Raw genomic sequence first — 17808 nt, 5'->3', positions numbered from 1 at the left:
AAGGAAAACCTTTAATTGTGGTGCCAGCCCTCATTGATATGTTTGAATCTGCTTTCCACAAAGTTAATATTAGCATAAATAGTTACCTTGGCTTCAGTCTCCTGGAAATACCAATAGGCCACGATGTTTATTGACATGAGCTCTGGGAATCAGTCAGAGCAGACAGCAAGTGACATGTTTACCTAGTCCAGTATTGGTACCATGTCTAAACAGAGGATTACCCCTCCCAGCTCCAACACCTGTCTTGTGCTCAGGGGTGTTCCCATGCCCAGCACCACCCTTCCTGCAGGCCTTGCTATTCCAAGGCTGGGAGCACAGGAATCAGAAAAATGCTGGAAAAACATGTACATATTAAATAAAATCATGAAAAAATAACAACCCCCTCCAATAAACAAGTCATCAGGATTCTGAGTATTTCTACTCAGCTCACTGAGAATGTTTTTAGAAACAGCTTTATTGTGTTGGGGATTTTTTATCCCTGGGGTGTGAAAAGGCAATTTATTATATCAATATAGGAGTGAATTTGATTCTCCCTTTCATTCTGCCTATGCATTTGCTCTCTACCAGAAGAGCCTACTAGATTTTGTTTTAGTAGCTTACTCCTCAGAATGTGTCTATGACATGACAGTAAAACTGGTCAGGTTAAAATTAATTTCAGATTCCAGATCTGAATTATGCTTGAAATCTAAATATTGTGAGTTATCATAGTACTTTGAAATACTGTGGCATATATCCTAAAATTAATTGTGAGATCAGTCATGAATACACTATTTATTCCATCAAGTATAATATCAACAAATGTTAAATGGTACAAAATAATTTAGGCAAAATATGGAAAAATAGGTGGAAAATATTTAGCAAAACTGACTGAGAAGCAAAATATTAAAGGAATTTAAAAATGAGAAGGCACAAGTATGCTCCTCCTAGCACATTACCTGGCTGCTGGTTTTTGCATTCAGAGAATAAACAGAGAGCTGACCTCAGAACCAACAAAGAAACACAGCCAGGCTGCAGCACTGTAGAAATGCTTATGTTGTACATAAGCCTACCCTGAATACATGATGGAACTTGAGTGACTGCTCTCAGCCTAACGATCCTGCCATCAAAAATCCCAGCCTGGTGGAACGAGAGCAGCAGGAGCAGTTTTCTCCACGCTCCCAAGAACGCTGCGGCACAAAACTTTCCTCGTGTCCTGGAAGGGAAAGTTTCCAGCGAGGCAGCTGCTGGGCCAGTGCCTCCCCATGCTCTCGTAGGAACACGCTGCTCAGCAGTTGTTGTGTTTGCTTCCTGCCCTTGGAGGTCATCCAGGAATGACGTGGGCTGGTGCAAAGCTGTCTGGTGATCCTCCCCACCAATCCATTCCTGTACAGCAGATTATCTAAACCACTTCAGCCAATGTGTGGTTAGAGTGAGTAATCGAAAACTGTTTGAACAAAGCTTCTGTGATGCATTGGAGGTGGTTCCCCTGAGGCCATTTTTCTTTGTATGTCTTAAATGTCAGTGCTTTATAAAAAAAATTAAAATAAAAATAAAATTCAATAACACACAATGAACCTAACCCACATCCACTTACATGCACCAGGCAAGGCTTAAAGATGGGTGCATCTTTACATGTTTCAATTTTGAGTTCACAGCCAGGCTTAAACAATATTTTTTTTAGTGAATAAATGAATGAGGAGTTTGCTCTGTAGCACTAACCAGTTTCCTTGGTTGTGTATAATGTGCTTGCAGACATTTTCTTGCAGAAAACATGAATTTCATCCTCTTAACTTCATTAGAAATAATTCAGTGTGAGAGAGCCTGTAACCTATCCCCATTCCCCAAATCAATGAAATTCATAGACTCATGATCACAGTATCAGCATGCTTGACTGCATTACACACTTACCATAACACAAGCACATGTGTGACCTGCGGCATCGCTCTGGGAGGTGGTTTCAGTGTCCTGGTTCATTTCTAACCAAGTGCTCTGGACTGCTTTAATTGCACTGTTTCATTGTTAGATTTGCTTCATGAAGATGAATCACCGTTTCCAGCTATTGCCCAAGAGACACAGTGTTCCTATCAATACAGACCAAAGGCTGAACCACAAAGGTCCTACCCAGAATGTGAAACACAAGGTCTTCTTCTCCTCTAGAAGTAGGAAACAGATAACCAACCCATTCAATACTTTCTGAAACTGAGACATGATTGTGCCCAGTTCTTACTTGGCTGAGAAATGTGCTGCTTTATTTTATTGTTTTTACTTTGAATTATGCTTTTTTATTGAAAAGAAATGAATGTGTTTACAATGTGCTCCCAGTTTCAAGTAGCATGAATATAAGAGGCCAACATCCTCGCAGATCTCCACAACAGATCCACACCAGAGCAGGCTTTGGCTTCTTTGCAGACATCAGGGTGTAGCATGGGAAACACGGCTGTGCTGACAGGGGGTGTAACAAAAACACAGGAAAGGAGGACCTCTGAAAGCACTGGAGATTCTTTGCCTCACAGCCTCGCTACATGCCCACAGGCTGCTGGCTTTGGTTGGCAATGAAGGGGGATGGCAGGAGCAATGGGTAGGACTGACAGGCTTGTCAGCCTCTCCCTGACACACATCTACTCACCAGTGCTGTCTGGGAGCTGGACCTCACCTGTGCAATGGACAGGTGAACACACAGTATAAAATAATCAAGTCCTGACAACAGCGCAGGTTACTCAAACTCTGCTTCTGAGCAGAAGAAGACCCAAATCCTTGGTGTTCTCAGGGAAAAGGAAATATGTAGGCTTGGTATATAATCAATATTTAACGTCATTGTCTCTTCCTGTAACTAGTAAAATTGTAGAAAAGATATAAAACAGTGTTTCCAACAATGCTCTTTCATCATAAGCAGTTCCCCTGCAAAGCAAGTAGCTACCAGACAGCAGTAAATTACCAACATAAACATTTCCTCTAAATCACAGCTAGCTTACTGTGATTATCTGATTAAGAAGGAACCATTGCGGAATTAAATTATAAGGAGAAATTTACTGCCATTATCTTCACTTTTTTTCCATTCTATGTTCTCTCCATACCAAACCAGATTTTTTTCCCTGCAGTCTATAATCAGTAAAGGCTTCTTTTTGGGTGAAGGCACTCTCAAGCATCTCTGTGAGAACCTACCCTGGACACAAAGGGCTCAGTACAATGTGGAAATGTGGCTTCAAATGTTCAGTCATTCACAGACTGCCACTCCAGGGTGCAAGGTAATTCATCTACTGTGAAACTGCTTTGCTGGAAGGGCTGAGTGGGTTTGGACAATGCTAACCAGGAGATCTTTCCCACTGCTGCTTCATACAGTGTCAACAAGCCTGTAAGGATTTTGACTGGCATGCAGGCTCCTGGCATTCTTAACTCTTTGGGTTTTGTCTATAAATAATCTTTCAGCAGCAGGAACTAATTCAATTTTCAAACCACACACATCATTGGCAAATCTGGTACAACTTAGTGTGTAGACAAGATCTAAATAGCAGCATAATTTAAATCCCATTATGCCATTTTTTAGTGGTTGTTGAAATTGCATTGATTTTAGTAGACTGGCTAAGAAATTACATTAGTTCAATTTGACCTCTTCCACTCTAAAGCTACTTACAGGAAAAGCTTGCATGGGTTCACCACACTGGCTGTAATGCATCCTGATCAGTGAGGGTACCATAATAATCAATAGGCAAGGAAATATAAACACTTTTCCCCTTCTTCTGGAGCATTCACTTAGCAGCAGCTACATTTACTGTGGGAGCAGATCATTTGTCACTTCTAGTACCACCACACAATTAATTAGGTTGGCAAGTTAGCCAGTATAATCATTTTATTAAAAAATCTCCAACAAATGGAACAAAACAAGATGGCCTTAAATATTAATACACAACTCCAGTTTTATACTCACTCAGAGTTCTGTTTTCCATGTCCTCCCTGAAGATCTCTTCCACAAAACTGTTAGCAGCATTAGGATTGATATGAGTCTGGTCATCAGGATTTCATATTTCTAAAATACCAATCATGTTTTAATTGGGATCAAAAATGTTACTTATCCCTTCTTCTTCCCACACTTGCCAGTCATGTTGTTGATGTTCTAAAGGGTCCTGTCTAAAAAAAGGAAACTTCATTGAAGTCACTGGAACATTAGAATATCTCTGAATTTTTCTCCAGGTGGAGTGAAAGGACATTAATATGACATACTTAAAACCCAGAAGTACCAGGGGTTTCTGAGTCAGTCTAACTCCTGCCAGCTCCAAGGTTATGCAAGAGTTTCATGGAATGTCCCTCAGATACTCAGAAGTATTTTAGGCTTAACATATATGCAAGATTTCCTTCAGTCTAATACAATTTCTAATATTTTAACCCAAATGTTTATATAAGTACTGTGTTTACTAGAAGTAGTTATATTGACAGATAATTAACATATCCTGTCCTTCCTGAAATATGTATGAATTTTACTCTACTACAGCTCCCTAATCCAGACCAGGTTCTGCTGGATGCTTTTGCTGATCCAGATCCTTGAATGCTATGTTCATCAGATCTCCAATTAGAAATTGTAATCCTGATAGGGTATTTGAAATCTGGACACCTTTTTCCTATCAGAATTTGTGGTTGAGCCCACAGCTTAAAATGTATTTTTTTAGAGATAAAATTCTGAGAAAGTAAAAGCATTTGTTAGTTCACTTTCTAGGGATTTTTTTCTTTTAAATAATTTATTTCTCTCATGGTTTAAAGGAAGAAGCATTCAGCCATATAGCTCGGCTGCAACAGAGAAAGAAAAATGAACCACTTCTTTGTGACATGTAAATGTTATCTGAGTTGCTGTTTATTTTAAAGGAAGTGCTGATGTTGGCACTTGTTCCCTGTGTGTGCTGCCAGCTTTATAGTTGAAGGCATTAGAGAGAAAACAAATCAGTAAAGTTCAGTTTTTCTGTAGTTAAACAACTGTGACTGTCCCAGAGTTAGTTAAAAGTGGTTTCTGGAAAAATCAATCTTTCTTACAGTCCCTAGTGCATGGAGAAATTAACAGAAGCACAGTTCTGTCCATATGAAGAGTTTGCCAGCTCAGTGACTATGAAAGAGGATTTGCCACATCTCCACTGATAAACTGTTGGAAGCCCTGTGGCCAATATCTGCTCTTGATTTCAGAGTTCCATATTCAGGGGGTTTTCTGACAAGTGATTCTGGTTACCATGTTGCTGTGCCAAATCTAGACTCTTCAGCACATCCTGCCTCACAAGTTTAAATTATCACGAACCACACCAACACTGGCTGGTACCATCCATACCGAATGGATTCTACAGCTGTTCAAACCAGCCATGATGCTCCTGCAGAGGCTGCACAAGTGAGAGCCTGCAAGTGAACACATCAAGGAGATCCGTCAAAGCAGAGTGGCTTAATCCACCCTTGAAGTCAGCACAAGTGAGAAACCCTCACTTCTCACAGGTGCTCTGAAAGTTTGGCAGAGGTTGGGAACTCAGTCCAAGCCAGCTGTACAAACCCTGCCTGAAAGTGTAACTTGTCTGCTTTAAAAACAGGAATGTGGTGAGGGTCTGCTGAAGTTATGTGAGTAACCTGTCCCCTTTTCTTAGGCCACTGAAGCTGACATTTCAGTGACTATAATTAACATCATACAGGCTTTAAAGAGATGTCTGCAAGGAGGTGTCTGATACTCTGCAGCTGCTGATCCCCCCCAAATCAACACTGGAAGATGATTCCTGGGAGGGCAAACGCCCTCTTCATGGACAAGAAGTGTCAATGTGTGTAAACTCTTCCCCAGCACCCCATGGCTCACCATGTTCAGCTACACTTGAACAGTAACCTTTGATACCTCAGCACATGCGATAAAATTGCAAAGGTTGCAAGTTTTTCCTGATGGAGATAATTCAATACTCTGTTTTCTCAAATAATGAAATACTATAAACTACTGAAAATTAGCATCAAGCTTCTTTCCTTTAAATAGCCCTGTATTCTCGGCTGTAGATGCTATTAATTCAAAAAGAATTAGTAGAATTATTTTAAGAGAACAAGGCCATGAGAAAATACAGGAATGGATGTTCCTAAAGTGCCCTGAAATTGTCCTTCAGTTGGTTGGTCAAAACTGCTCAGATTTCTGGTTTTCAGTGGAGCTCTACCTTCTGAGGGGGACAGAATGGGCTCTGAGATGTGACTTTTCTGGATGGCAGCTGAAACACATTAACAGTGTGGTAATCATAGTAAAGGATTAGAGGAAGAGCTAGTTGGTAAAGCATCCTGGCTGTTTTGGACAAAATAGAATAATAAAGTTTTACTATTATTTGTATTTCTTCCTGGATTTACTCACTCGTTTAGAGAATAAGTGGCACACTACAATTCTAGTGATTGAGCAGTTTCCTACTACCTCAGGGTCCACTCTACATGGCAGCTGTAGGAACACATGAAATGCATTTTGCACTGGACAGAAGCCAAATTCAAAACAATGATAGATTTGAAAATCTCCTGAATAAACTGGCTCTGTTCCTTAGCCTTTGTTTTGTGTAGGTGGTGTCCTAATCAGGCTACCAACACAAGTGCCCTTGCAGGGGCAGCTCGCCTGCATGGTGTGGACATGTCCCTGTGGCCAGCCCTGCTTGTCACAGCGTGGCTGACATGCACATTCTCCCTTCAGCTAAAAAAGCATTTTCTCCTGGCTGTTGGGTTAAACCATCCACACAGCAACAAGTTTCTAAAGATTTTAAATAATAGGAAAGCATTCTGGAACACAAAATTGGAAAGTGACATCCAGGCTTCCTTCTGGTACTCATTAAACCCATCTCTCACAGACCAGGCTGCATCTTGATTTTTCCCAGGATGGTGCCACAGTCAGGTTGCACGTGGCTATGGAGAGGGCAGGCTGCTCCATCCAGCAATTTAATGCTAAGTGGTGGCTTTCTGGGATGAAGTTTTCTGAATGTAGGCAAAGTTCCAGAAGTAACTGAGTTTTGTATTGCAGTATTTGACTGCAGAGGAATTCAGGGGGTCCTGGTGATGTGTTGCTGGATATGGGAGGAGCTCTGTTTCTGCAGACTTCCCAGTGATCTGGTTTGAATCACCAGTCCTACCTTGCTGTTTCTTGCTCAGAAACACTTCACAACAAACTTCTATCACAGAACTCCCCTCGGGACGTGACTTTAGGGAGGAGTGAGGAATCTCACTGTTTTGTTTCCCAGCAGGGAAGATTGTTTCCACTGGTAACATTTTTCTCCCTCTCTATGCCTTTGTATGGAGGCAAGGGAGATTTTATCACTTGCTTCTGTTACTACTAAACTGGAATAAAGTACTTTATTTGCATTTCATATACTATTTTTACAGTGTATGAAGAATAATATTTGTGTTGAGCTGTTAAATATTGACAGTAGTCCCACCCTATTTATCAAATACTGACAGCTGACCAAGCAAAGGAATAAAAATTATTTGGAAATTTGGATCTTCTTGAAGTCTTTAAATATATTTCTGGAAGTTGGAGGTTTTCCCAGTTCACACAGCTACTCTAATAGCTAGACATATTTTCTCCCTTCCTTATGCCAAGAACTCAATTAAGAAATATATAGCAGAAGGGAGGCACTTCTAAGGGACCTCACTTTTTTTTTCTATTCTTAACAGAAGGAAAAATAAGGAAAAAAATATCCTTTTCTGAAAACAATCAACATAAGTGAAGAGCCAGACTGAATTTGAAAATTTGGGCACTTTGGGATGGAGAGCATAGGGCTGAACAATAATTCTGAACATTACAAATTCCAGCTCCTTTCTGACTGTGCCTTTGTTCAGCAATGTTCTCCAAAATCTTGACTCTGCTTTTGGGTGGAGACTTCACTTGGTACATTGTCAGTGCAAACAGCACTGAAGTGTTTGCTCACAGTGTGAATTCCTACTCAGAGTGGCTGGTCCTAAACCCAGGGAGCCACAACAGCTTGTGCTGTTCTTGAAGAGCATCACTAGGAGCACAGGAATTCCCTGAGATTCACCTACCAGCAGCAAGAACAAATCTTCACTGAGCCCTGCAAAAACAACACTCTACAAAATTCATCTTGTTCCCTAAATATAACTGAGCAGATGATAAGAAGTGTATTATCCTAGTGAAAACAAACCTTCAGTGGAAAAAGTGCTCGTCATTTTTAAATGCTGCATGCACTTTTTAAAGTCCACACATGCAGCACATTTCAGTTTGTTGATGACATACATCCTCTTTTAAAAAGTAAATGGCTTTCTTTAGGCTATCAAAAAGGGGGAGACTTTCATGGACTTTGTCTTTAAAGCTATACAAATCTCAAAAGACTACAAATAATTCACTATTTGCTCCTTAGAAGCTGAGATAGATGGATAATGCAGAAAAATCTTGTTCTGCCACTGATTTACTGAGTAAACAAATTTACACTCAGCCTTCAGAATGCAGTTAATCCCAGCTGTGATGGGAAAATGTCAAAGGAAACATTTTAACATTTCTAACAATCATAAAGATACTCACACAGATAAACCTGAGAATCTCTTATAAAACCCCTCAAGAGAATATAACATTTTTTTTCATAGATATCTCTCCTTGTGAACTAGATCATTAATTATTGTACTCATATGGAGCAACAGACATCAAGAAGCCAGATCTACTACATTTTCATGTATAAACCCAGAAATTTAATGTGCAATTCCATAATACTTGAAAGATAAGATCTGTTTTATAGCAAAAAAAGTAATGCAGAAAAGACCAAAACCTGTCCCTGCCTGTTTGAAACAATGAGATCATTTTAGTTCCAGACAAGCCATTTCCTAACATTATCTAAACTATAGCTCATAAAAGTTTATGGACTCAAATTCCAAATAGAGTAAGACAACAATTGCTCTCAATATCTTCATTAGTGATAACAGCAGTTGGGTACAATAACATTACTGATTGCAGTGAAGGTAGTTTATTTTACCCACTCTGCTAGTAGCTCTTTTTGGGAAAATTTAACAGCAAAGCAGCAGAATTTGTACAGGTGGTGTGCCTGTATCAATATATAAAGGGTGCTTGTATGGCAGGACTTTTCAAAGACCTTCCTTCTCCCATGTATCAGCTTGGAAGTTTTTAACCAGAATATATTGCTCATGCCCTAGTATAAAAACCCAAGTAATAGCTACTTGGAAAAATAATAATCTCTCAGAAGACCCATTTCTGATACTATCTGATACCAACCTTTCCAACCCATGTTCTTGGGCTTTTTAAATTTCAGTTTGAATCTAGATACAATCTGAACTCTTACACATCCTCAATCTATGACACTACCTTTGTCTCAGAATATGAGCAAAGCTTATTTCTGTGCAGCAGAAACACAGAAGCCCAATGAGATCAACACTCTACATGGACATAATGTCACTATCATTCATCAGAACATGGTCTAATGATACTCTCCCTCTTAAAAATGGACAGTATCAGTGAGCCCCTGGAGCAGTTAATGACTGCAGGCAGGGTGAGCCCAGGGACAGGATGGTTAATACAACACAGCCATTGACCAAAAAGGACTTTCTGGGATTTCCCCCCCACCCAAAACATCACAGGCATGAATTTAATGCATCGTGATCATGCATATCCTAACACAACAAAACTCCTGGCAGCTCCTGGAAACAATGGCAAAGTGCATCTATACTGCACTCAGCAGAGATGAGATTTCAAATCCCTGTACCCTTGAAAGGACACCTGTGTGTCTGATGATTGAGTTTTTAACCACGAGCAGCTCTGGTAACTGCTCCTTGCTGCACCCCAGGGTTTTGGCACATTTTTGTTCATCACTGCAAGGGAAAGTGTACAGGCAACCCATTGTGCAGAACAGGCTAAGGGGAACTGCAGCACAGTAAAGGTGGATGCAGCAGTGACAAACACAAGCAAATCAGATGACTCTGGACCTGGATTCTGACAACACAGAAGAAGTTGACAAAGTACTATGACATTTTCAGCTTAGTTCTGCAGCCCCAGATTCTTTTAAGAAGGAGATCCATCCCAAGTGGATTACAGGCTTCTTTATCAAATGAAGGGATTAAAGTAAAGGCACAACCAACTCTGACAATGAAAAACAATTAACCAATAGCAAATAATTCTATGGTTAATGCAATGCTTTACTGTGCAATAAAGAATTTGAATTTATAGAGGATATGAAACAGAAAATCTTTTTTCTAATGCAAATTGCCTTGAAGTATTAAAGAATGGCAGAAATTTCAGTATCACTGCATTATGACCCCACATCATGTAAGAACATGCCTGCTCATGTCATAAAATAACTGCTGGCACTACCAGTTCAGATCTGTTCCCTGGCCTTAGGGCTGCTGAAAACCATGCTGTAAACCAAACCTTCTATTAAAACTTAGTCAGGAGAATGAGATAAAGGTCAAACTGGTCCAAGTATTATTTGATGAAGGAAAGACCCTCCTAAATATTTATACTTTATAGTTCTAGGTTTTTTTTCAGCTGGAATCCATAAATGTTTATCCAGTCTTCCTATGATGTCCTTTGATCTCTTAGGGGTTTTTATTTTTAAAAACACAGATAACATTCCTGCAGCCATATTGGACAAATAAGTAAAGGAGATGACACAGTGATCTGAACCTTTGTTTGGATTTTCTCTCAGCATTTATAAACATTAAGGCAATCCATCATTGGCTTCCAATGCAAAGAAATTCAAACTTATACAAAATACTCATGCTGATGTATTTAATATAAGGCATATCTACAGTGTACAAGAGAGACTTCCAATCAGCTGTTTGTAGGGTTTTTGTTTTGTGGTACTTTTAATTTTTTTAAAGGCATTTGCTACTGTAGGATTATCACCAAACCCTGCAATATCAAGTGGAATTTTAAAAGTGGAAATGATTGAAGGGAAATATATCTAAATAAACAAGATAGAGGTTGTCTTCTTGTGAGAAATTTCTTAGTGTTGTGAAACAAATATTCATAAGATAACTCAGCTCCAGAAAACTGGGCTTTACACTAACAAAAGATGGTGGTGAAAACAGTCTCCACAGAAGGCAACAGGCAAAGTGTGGTGGGACCATGAGTGTCAGTGGGTCTCTACTCTGCAGGGTCTAAGACATCACAGTTTAACAACCAGAGGAGCTGGGACAGCAGGAGCAGGGAGCTGAGTGCTGCTGGGGGCCCTGAGCAGCACAGACCGACACAAGAACCACACCTACGGCCCCGAGAACACAGACACCCTGCAAGAACCCCTGCACACTGCTCCCCGTGGCCTGGGCATCCTGCTTTGGACCCTTGCTTTAGCAGGCAAGAAGGAAAGGCCGACTGAACAGCAGCTGTGTGTGCCAAGGCTCAGGCTCAACATCCAGGCGCTGGTGTTGTTCGGTGTAGTTAAAGCTCCGTAGGAGGAAGAGTGACATTGTTTTAAAAGCTCAGCTTCAAAAATAAACACGCAACAAAGACAGGAGTGTACTCATCCCCTCCTATCACATCTGTGCCCTGCAGGCGATGTTCTGAGAGGAGTCTGTGAAACTTGTACTTGCAGCTATCTCAGACAGCTCCACCTCTATCTGTCTCAGCCCTGGCTCTCCCGGAGCCTGACACGCTGCCAGGGCTGTGTACGTGATCCCCCCTGCTCCTACGCACTCCTAGCCCTGCTTAACTCGCAAGCATTTGCAAACACGCCACGCAGGAAAGCAAGGTAAACATGAGAACGGGCTCGGGAGGGCGATTTGCATCCGCTGGGCTCGTTTGCGTGCACTGCAGAGGAGCAGGGACCCAAACACGCTGGGCCCCGAGGCTCTCGGGGAAGGACTGTGCTGCTCCCAGCTGAGCCCAGCCCCTGGCCAGGCTCTCTGAGATGCTCCTGCACTGCAGATGCTGCTGCGACTCCAGCCCCTGGACTGAGCTGCTCATAAGTGCTGCACATAAGCGTTAACCGAGGATTCTGTACACGTTTTACAGCCGGAGCTGCTGCTGCTGTGGTTGCTGCATTACCTCCACCAGTTGCTGAACTGGCTGTTGAAATGGCATTTGCTTGTTGTAACACGCCTCTGGCAAGCTCTGCTCCGTGCCACTCTCCATGCACCCTGCCCTGCCGCCTCTCCTTGGGAGCGCTTCCCATCCCGCGGTTCCTCCTTTCTGCTTGCTCAGGCTCTGCGCCCCCGCTTCACCTTTCTCATTTAAGGCTGTGCACAGCCCTTGCCAGCCCCTCCCTCCTGACATCCCAGACTCAAAAGAAAGGGCCATGCCTCTGTTTCAGGTAGGAAAAGACATACCAAATAGACTTGGGGACAAAGCTGTCCCATGCCAGTGTCACAAATGCTGTCTGCACAACATAGTCTCTCAAGGCTTGCACAGACCTACCCCTATGAAGAGGGCAAGTCCAAAGGAGTGTTTGCTTTTCCAGGTGAAATTTCTAACTAGAAAGTGTCACCCCAAGCTACATGGGCTTAGGGATGTTGCAGAAATTCATTGACCCAAAACACACATTCAAAACAAGGGAGTTTGTAACTACTACTTGGATGCCCTGTACCAAAATTACCAAATTTCTCCCTCTTCCAAATCCTTAAAGCTGAGCTTATTCCTTGAGTCTTTTGGAAAAAAAGGGAAGAGTTCATCTGTACAAGTACTTACTGCAAAATTAGTTTTATGCCTTGAACTAAGCACAAATGAATTGATTTGCCTAATAAAATTATAGGTATATATATCTGTTTTCATGGCTGTTAGTTTGAGCAGAGAGACTACAGTTTTACAGCTAGGTAGGGGAATGGCTTTTAAAAATGTACTCTGAATACTTCATTAAAGATTTTTGGCATAGCTGAGGTTTCCTGTGTTCTGAACACTGCACAGACAAGAAGTGACTAAGCAAACAATGGCACTTTACTAAAGGCACAACTTTATATACAAAAGAAAGGCTTGGGAATAACATGGCCTAGCGGAGAAGTTGTGTTGGGGGAGACTGCTGAGTGGGTTTGGCTTGTTTGTTAACCTGCAAGTGAAGTACAAAGCTTTGCTGCTAAACAAGTCATCCAGATATGGGTGGAAAAACATTAGTTTTTTCCTCATCTACAGTTTGTACAGGAAAGTTGACAGCCTTGCTAAGCAGACAGCCCTAAATGATATATTTTTTTGTACCCCAACTGGAAGTACTTAGACAAAAGAACTGCTACCTGGTTCTCCCCGGGGCAGGTAGATAAACCAGAGAGGTGCATTGGTGAGTACAAGTTCCATACATAAACATTTAGGATTTATGCGATTTATTACTTGCAGATAGCTTCAGCATGTTAATGTTCATTTATCTTCCATATTTCAAGAGCAGGAGAAGAACTGTTCTCAGTATGACAACATTTACAAGAGACTTTATGCAGCCAGATTTGCCTGCTTAAGGCCCTGACTTTGTATTTGGAGCTGTTGCAGCCGTGCAGAGTCCTCTGGCACGAGGCACCCAGCCTGCTGTCAAGGATGTTTGATATCTTGAGCAAAGCAAAGGCAGGAGTCTCTCACTGGGAACATTCAAGGTGCGGTGAAGGGAAGGGAGAGCAACTGATGAGATCAGACTTTTTTCTGAGCTGTACAATATGCAGGGCTTTAAAAGAAACTTCCCTTCTTTTATCCTCTTCCTCGCAGCACCAGCACCCACCCCAGTAAATGCTGGAACTTTCCTGAAACTGCTGGACATATTATCATTACAGCTTTGCTTTTTATGAGGGAACATTATTTGATTTAGAGGAACAGAAACCTGGATGTTTTTCACTGAGCAACATGGAGTCTGGAGTAGCCTGAGAGAGGGTCAAGTCTGCCTCCCCTAGTTTCAGTAGCTGCAATTTTCTTACTGGCATTAAAGTGGACTCAAACTCTGAACTGCCCATCCACAGCTTTCCACAGCATCTTCCTCCAAACTCCCTTTATGTCTGGTGCTTGGACAGACTGCTGGGACCTACTAATTTAACAGTGGGATAATATATTTGGAGTCATGGGTCAAATGGTTTCACCACCCAATAAAAACACTTTTTCTCTATCACTGACCTGCAGCCATGCATTGATTTTGCCATAGCCTGGCATAAGGACCTGCCAAAGCCAGCAGTGACTGCCACCCAGAGCACAGGAAGTGTTGAGAAGGCTTTTAGGAGAAAAGGAAATGGGTGCACTGCTACCTTTGAAGGACAAGTGGTGGGAAAGAAACAGATTCTTACCAAGTGGGAAGAGTAATTCGGAGCAAGTTGTACGGGATGGGGGGAAAAAGCACAGTGGCAATGCTGGGACAGGGAAAGATGCTCAGAGGAGATACAGGAATCAGCATAATTTTATCAAGAAGTAAGAGAAGTACAGAACCGTAGAATACCAGGTTGGAAGGGAACCTCAAGGATCATCTGTTCCAACCTTGTCATGCAATAGTTACCATCAAATACTTACTAGCAGAAGGCATTTCCTTCCTGCCTGACGAACTCAGCAATGGCAGCTGAAGCAAACTGTGACCTTTGCTTTTCAACTTGTCTCAGTAATGAAGTGAAAGAATGACAGTGAACAGCATTAGTTATAGCATAAATATACTGATTTTTCAGTCTTAGGCACTGACAGTGAAATATTCCAGACCTGCAGCTCATTCTGTGGTACAGAGATATGCTAAGCATGCTCACTGCAAACCCATATGTGTCTTATTATGTCCACTCTGATACCTCACTTGCCTGCTTCTGTACAGCAAACAGCAGACCATGGCCTTAGCCCATGATTCTTTGTCTTGAGGTGCTTTACAGTTCTTTCCCAGGCCACTAGAAAAGAAGTAGTCCTGTGGGAAGACTTATGAAAAATGTGTTGAGAGGGGAACCAACATTTGATTTGGTTTTGCAAACTTGTTCACAGCAAAGCAATCAGGCTGTACCAAACCTGGATGTTCAGTCTGTCTGAATGTAAAGCACTTCCAAGGCATGCTGAAGCTGAAGATCTGGATAATACACGGGGTCAATCATACAAAGTACAAATTTTAAAAAGGAACCTGAATCCTTCCCTTGTGGGCAGAAGGAGATGACACTGATGGCTCATCAGTGAGAATCACACACAAGTTTATTGAAGCCTCTCTTCCTGGCTGCTGAACATTCATTCTGGGTGCAATAGGCTGGAGTACCATGATGGGGACACATTTTTGTGATGAAGTGTTGTTCCAGTATTGTTAAAGGCACTTAGCACCAAACCTATGAACAAGCCTATACAGGAATGAGATTTTTTTTGCTTGGTTGGTTTGTTTAATTGTCCTCCACTTTCACTAATGACAGTGGTGATCAGTCGATTGCTTCTTTAATTGTTCCTTTACCCACTGGAGCCTTCAATCTTTGTGATTTATATGCTGTAGTTATCAGCAGTCCAAATACTGAAGTAGTTTGTCATAAGCAGAAAATGTGACAATTCTTTCCTCAGAAAGAAGCACAGTCTGACATTCATACCAGGTAGGGAGGTTTAAAATGCCTGACTCGGCATTTCTAATTGCTCTGCATATTTCTCATATAACACATCATTATCTAATCAAAATCACCAAACTTCTATTTGTTATTTCTTGAAAAATTAGAAGAAAATAATTTCGTCTCTAAGTGTTCTGCATTCTTCTCTTGTTTAGAAATGTCACGGTGTAAACACAAAGTGCTAGCTTGTTTCTGTTTTTGTTTCCCAGAGTGCACTGAACAAATGCCCTCTAAAATACTGGGGAAAGGAGAAAAAAGTGATACAAATAATAAAAATGACAATTCTATTATTTTCAGACCTCTCACATACAGAACATTCTGCAACATTAGCAGAGCTACAACCCGTGTATTTAAAAAATAAAATCCTTCAGAGAGTCTGAAAAAGCCTTGAGAAATTTCCTCCATATCTCTAGAATTAAAGGTGCCTGATTTTTCAATACAATACTACACAAACTAATCTTCCCTCTGAAATGTGTTGTACTTGCCAAGATTTTTTCCCTGTTTCTTAAAAAACAAACAAAAGCTTGTTTTGAAAGAAGTATGAAAGGAACCAAAGGAATTGTGTTGAGCCAAAAGTCCTGCTTTCTCCACCCTCACTGTACTCATCTGGAAATCATCTGGCAAACAAATCCATTGATAGTTTAGAAAAGTCTTTTATCTGTCCTCACAGACTTAAAAGGAAAGTGGAGAGCATACACATTCTGAACTAATTGCACATCCTCTTTGTACTATTGCCATTTTGACAAGATGAGAGTACAGCCCACAATGCACACATAAGAAGAAAAAGCCTTCTCTGGTAAGGCTGCATGAAACTCAGGTTAGTAAAACTTGCAGGAGAGAGGGCCAGCTACATTAACAATGAGTTGTCCAAATAAACACAGATGAAGGGCAGCATATAAATCCTGCCTTCAACACTGTAAGTGATGCCAGAGCAGGAAACATACCCTCCTTAAGCAGAATTGCACAGTGTACATCTCTCCCCTGGTACATAAATCTAAAGCATGTGAGACACAGGGGAGGTAATGATGGAGCCTTTCATGCATATTTATGTAAATTCTATGATTACACTAAGTAATCAAACCAGTCACATGCAAATTTGAACATGCATCATCGAAGAAATGCAAATATTTATATAACAGTCTAAGTGGGAAACATTTAGGACAGTCCTTTGCTAGGAAAAGATTAATTTTCAAATAGCTGACCATTGTAAATTTGGAAGCTGGCTGTTTATTAGAATTTGAGCATTCAGCAAACTTCTGAGGACCTGATTGCCTTCTGTGCTTACAGGTATCCTCAGGAATCAAATTCCTCTCAGAATGAAAAATTAAACCAGTATAAATTGCCTAATTACTATGGTATATATATCAAAATTCCAATTTTCTGTTTTTAGTCTTTTTAGTATTTGGTTTCCTGCAGCTTCCTGCAATGAAATATACAAGGGTTCCAATGCCAATTCCTCCAAAGTGACCATAGTATTTCTTTCTCACTCATTCCTCAAACATGTAAGATGTACATGGAAGATAAAAAAAAGTTTAAAAATCAACCTTTCTTAAAAAAAATACATTATATGAACCATTGCAGTATATTCTTTGGCAGATGCATAGTCTCAAACATTATTTTAAATCTGTAAAAGAAGTTAAAACAGATTTGCAAATGACTCAGACTGAGCAGAGCTCTTGGGAATGCTTTCTTGGCTGTCTTGCAATCCAGAACTAAAAAGAGATAGGGCAGGAAGCATTAGGGGGCTTTATTGCATAGAGTTTCATGTTTTTAGCACTATCAAACTGGATTTCACAGGTGGTCATGCTGTCTCCTCATGTCATGGTAACTTGGGTGGCTCAGCTGTGCTGCAAGCAGAGAGGAAAGGTCACAGTACTGAAGAAATCAAAGCAGTCCTTGAAATACTGTGAGCCACGGAATGTCTGGGGTGATTTGTCCACATTTTTATTTCTGATCTATAATGAGGGCTAAAGTTTGTTTTGAAGGCTCTGTTTTGGAATGCAGTGCAGGTCTGTGGAGGCTGCTGTGTTGATGACATTACAGGATGCCTGGCAGTCCTCGCTGTCTTGCCGCATGCTCCTCCCAGCTGCAATCCCATTTTAGCTATTCCTTCAAGCTCTCTAATGGACTATCAGAGCCTGAGGATACAGATTATAAGCAAAAGCAATTACAAATAGAAATCAGTTTTCCTCTTCCTGAATGGCTGATTACTCATCTCTTGCTAGTGATAGTGATGAGGTGAGACTGAGTTACGATTGTAATGCCAGGCTATTGCTTCTGAATTTCTGAGTGACTCTCACACAGCAGAAGTGTCTCACTGCCTCTCCAACAATCACAGTTAGACACAGAAGTGTGCTCTGTTCTTTCACTTCGATTTCCTTATACTCACTACCCATTTTATCT

This window comes from Parus major, chromosome 14 (assembly GCF_001522545.3).
Source record: "Parus major isolate Abel chromosome 14, Parus_major1.1, whole genome shotgun sequence".
Lineage (NCBI taxonomy): Eukaryota > Metazoa > Chordata > Aves > Passeriformes > Paridae > Parus > Parus major.
This window is presented reverse-complemented; position numbering follows the sequence as displayed.